The 4,338-nt window shown below is 45.3% G+C and overlaps 1 protein-coding gene across 1 annotated transcript in view; it reads right to left on the minus strand.

Annotated features, from left to right (window-relative positions):
- The window catches only part of TMLHE (trimethyllysine hydroxylase, epsilon), a 48,903-nt gene extending 47,368 nt beyond the window's left edge, over positions 1–1,535 (minus strand). Inside the window, exon 1 of the mRNA XM_029929725.1 lies at positions 1,406–1,535. The gene's annotated coding sequence lies outside the window, so the exon portion shown is untranslated. The remainder of the gene's footprint in view (positions 1–1,405) is intronic.
- Between the last annotated feature and the right edge of the window lie 2,803 nt (positions 1,536–4,338).

Raw genomic sequence — 4,338 nt, forward strand, 5'->3', positions numbered from 1 at the left:
TGCCAGAAATACAGCAGACACCAAGCGGTCGGCGTGGATACTGTATTGCCCCTCCCAAGGCTGACAAGCAGAGATCCCGAACTGCTCCCGGTACAGAGCGCAAAGCCAGGAAGGGCTCTGTCCCGGTGCAGATGTCCCAGAAATAAGCGTGGACGGGGCATGCGCAGGATGCCCTCGCACTCCACCAACCCGGTGGGCGTTCCATTCATCATCCTGGTTATGAGACAGAATATATCCTCTTTAAGTATGGTGACAAACACATTCACCCCTCATAGTTGTGAAGATTACAGTGTTTTGCATAGTATACGGAGGCCATTTTCATGATAAGCAGGTTCTTAATGAGGTGGAATTGGAATGACACCAAAATGTTGGTCCATCATGTTTATAATTCTTTTTTTTCCATCATGTTTATAATTCTGTCTCTAGAGTTACTGTAAAATAAATTGTATGTAAGTTTTAGTATAGTGGTTCCTGAAAGGGCAATGCCAGCTAGGAAGCAACTCTGAAAGACTGCTGTATGGGAATGAACTATGGATGTGTTTGTCCATATAAGAGTTCAAGGTTTGGTTTGGTTTTGTTTGTTTTGGGTTTTTTTGAAGCGATTGGGTAACTGTTAAACCATCCAAGTCTTTTATGACGAGAGTTTTGCTAGGCACTGTGCTACGTTCATTCAACAAATAACGTTTTGGTCAATCATTTGGTTTAAAATCTTGAACATAAAGCATCCACAAAAGCATTCTTCAGAGTGGACATTCACTAGGGTACTGGATGAATGCTTTTTCCAGTTTGTGGGACAGTCAGTCGTTAAAAACGTTGCAAAGGTTTTTCACAATGCTTGTCTTAGGGGAGAGCACTTCCTCGCGCAAGTTCCCCGCGGCCCTGCCCTGCCACTCCCGACTGCGCTCGGCTTTCTGGCTCGGGAGGGGCAGCCGAAGGGGACAATGTGCGCAGAGAACACTGGTGGGATTCTAACGAAAGGGGTTCCACCTTCCATTCCACTGCCGGGCTCTCTTACAGCTAGACACCAGGTCGGTGACAGATCCAGGGCGGGGAAGTCGGACTGAGTAGGAAACAATGTGCCCTGGGCGTCACTCTGACCCCGAGCTTGCTCCAGCTCTCCCAGCTCTTCCCGAGCGCTAGGCCCATCTGGCCCTGCGCTGATCTCCGGGCTCACTTTGTCGCGCAGCTGGCATAAAACATGACGACAGCCCTGCAGCAAGGCGCCAGCGGCCTTCTCCTCGGCCAGATTTAAGGTAAGTACCACCGCCCGGGTACCGAGCAGCCGGGGTGGGAACCATCCCCCTTACCCCGCCTCCCCTGCCAGGGCTTCAGTAAAGCGCCCGGGGAAACCCAGCCACTGCACCCACCAAAGAGACACCTTCCCGATCCGTGGGACGGGACCCACCTGTCCTGAAGGTCGCGACTCCCCACTCAGCAAAGCGGGAGGAAGTGCAAGCGAGGGGAGCCTCGGGAGGCAACCCTGCGCCTGCCTTTTGCTTTTTCCCGGAGACCATCCGCCCCGTGCTCCCCTCCCCCAGTCCGTTCGGGCCCAACAGCCTCGAGGCCCCGCCCCACTTCTTCCGGCCTTGAGTGGTGCGTGTCCTGCGCGCCGCCCTGGACGGGCACTGCTGTGGCGGGAGTGCTAGGACCTCTGATCTAGAAGGCTCACGACGGGGTGCCCTAGTCCATTGCCTTCCTTTAACAGATTCGGAGCCACAGGCACAGAGAGGAGAATAGGTGGACTCATGAAAGTATCCTGCGTGTTACACCTAGGTCTCCGTGTTTGCTTTTTCGGTACCCCTCCTAAGTCTCCCTACTACAGACGTAGCTTATCGAGGTTTACTGGAGCAAAAATTCTTCCGCTTCCTTGCACCACTTTCTTGAACTGAAGCCACATACCACTCATTGCTGACTCCCACCAATTCATTGAGCTACTTGAATCCAGTGTCCTCATACAATGCTAAATACAGTGAACATTAGAATGGAATGAGCCATCACGAATGCACAGCTTATGCCCCTAAAATTTAAGAACAACACATACTACAGAAAAGGACAAAAAACTGCCCTGAAATAGTATGTGCTATGCTAATCCAGGTCAGAGGGGGGAAAATCTAGAGCAAGAACAAACAAATATAACGTACAGACATTAAAAAATGAGAAACTGAGTGGTATTGCAGCTCTTAGGGATGAAAACCAATTAGTCTAATATCAAAAGGTAATAAAGGAAACGTTTTATAGAAGTCAGGATCAGTACAAGAAGTAAACGCCTTCATAATTTTGTCCAGGAAATCTTTCTGCAAGACACTCTACCTCTACTTGTTCTTTGGGAAAATTGCTACTCATTATTTTGACTCAGTTTAGATAGTACCTTCTCTGTGAATCATTCTCTGTTTTCCCAGATAAATTTCTACTCTTTTCATGCCCAATGGATCCAGTACAGGACTTCAGTATAGCAAATACTATTCTGTTTTATTACTTCTACCTTTGCATGGCCGTGTCTTTCAGTGAACAAGTGTCCTCTTGAAACCAGAAAAAAATGTTTTTTAAAAACTTTTTAATGTGTTTTTTAACAGTTTATTGTCAAATTGGTTTCCATATAATACCCAGTGCTCTTCCCCACAAGTGCCCTCCTCCATCACCACCACTTCTTTTTCCCTCCCCCTTCAAGCCTTGGTTCCTTTTCACTATTCAATAGTCTCTCAGGTTTTGCGTCCATCTCTCTCCTCAACTCTCCTTTCCCCTTCCGCTCCTCCATTAGGTTTGTCCTGTTAGACCTATGAGTGCAAACATATGGTATCTGCCCTTCTCTACCTGACTTATTTCGCTTAGCATGACACCCTCGAGATCCATCCACTTTGCTACAAATGGCCAGATTTCATTCTTTCTCATTGCCATGTAGTACTCCATTGTATATATACACCACATCTTCTTGATCCACTCATCATGTGATGGACATGTAGGCTCTTTCCATGATATGGCTATTGTAGAAAGTGCCGCTATGAACATTGGGGTACATGTCCCCCTATGCATCAGCACTTCTGTATCCCTTAGGTAGATCCCCAACAGTGCTATTGCTGGGTCATAGGGGAGTTCTACAGATAGTTTTTTGAGGAACCTCCACACTGTTTTCCAGAGGGGCTGCACCAGTTTTCATTCCCACCAACAGTGCAGGAGGGTGCCCATTTCTCCACATCCTCACCAGCATTTATAGTCTCTGGATTTGTTCATTTTTGCCACTCTGACTGGTATGAATGGTATTTCAGTGTGGTTTTGATTTGTATTTCCGTAATTATGAGTGATGCCTCAGCATTGAAAAATGTTATTTTTAAAATTTATTTTCTAAGAACCTAGCACAGAACCTATCATATAGTATTATTTAGTGACTGTTGAAAGTTGTCTAGACTCAGTAATTAGGAAAAAAAGGCTCTAGCTAGTCTAGGATATGAATTAATTCACAGAGGACTAACTGAATGTGGTGATTCTAGCCCAGGCTGGTATTCTTGCAAATATTAATGAGTGCCTACTCTACAACAGGTGTGGTATGAGCTCTGGGTGTAAAATGGTAAACACAAACCAGATAGAGGCCATGCCCTTATGGAGCTTAATGAACTGATAGGAAATGGACAGGTAAACAGGAAAAGGAACATTCGAGACAGAAGAGACAGCATGATCAAAGGTTTATAGAAGGAAGGAGCATGACAGTATTAATTAGAATGAGTAAGATCAATAAAGATAAGGTGAAATCAACAGATAGAAAGTACCCAGAAAGAGGAAAGAGGTTGATAGATAGAGCCTGTTTAAACAGTTGGAAAAAGAAGTCATTTGCCTTAGTAATACAACCAACATTTATTAAGCCTGCCTTACATGCCAAATGCTGGGCCAAGTGTTTTATAACAAACACTAATGCAGAAAACATTATTATTTCTACTTTAAGGATAAGGGCACTGGGGTACAGGCAAGCTAAGCAATTTCACCAGGATTGAAGAGTAGTTAAGTTTCAGGGCTGAGATTCAAATCTAGGTAATCTGGCTCCAAACCTGAGGAGAGGAATTATGATAAAAGCACAAGTAAAGACCACAAAGGACGCTTTCACAAAATATGTTCGTTGTTCCCAGATATGGGTCATCTACGAGAAATGATACTAAGAGCTTAAAGAAATAATAACCTGGAGTCAAACATTAATGCTCTAGACAGAAGACTTTGGCATAGACATTAGTTGGTATGGTTAGGGGTAGTGGTGCCTTTGGTAGGTGATACCATCAAGCAGCAATGATCATAACATTAGGCATCGGCAGCAAGCCAGAAGAGATTGTGAAGAAAATAGTAGATGTCCTGAGT

Source organism: Suricata suricatta, chromosome X, assembly GCF_006229205.1.
Source record: "Suricata suricatta isolate VVHF042 chromosome X, meerkat_22Aug2017_6uvM2_HiC, whole genome shotgun sequence".
In the NCBI taxonomy this organism is placed as follows: domain Eukaryota; kingdom Metazoa; phylum Chordata; class Mammalia; order Carnivora; family Herpestidae; genus Suricata; species Suricata suricatta.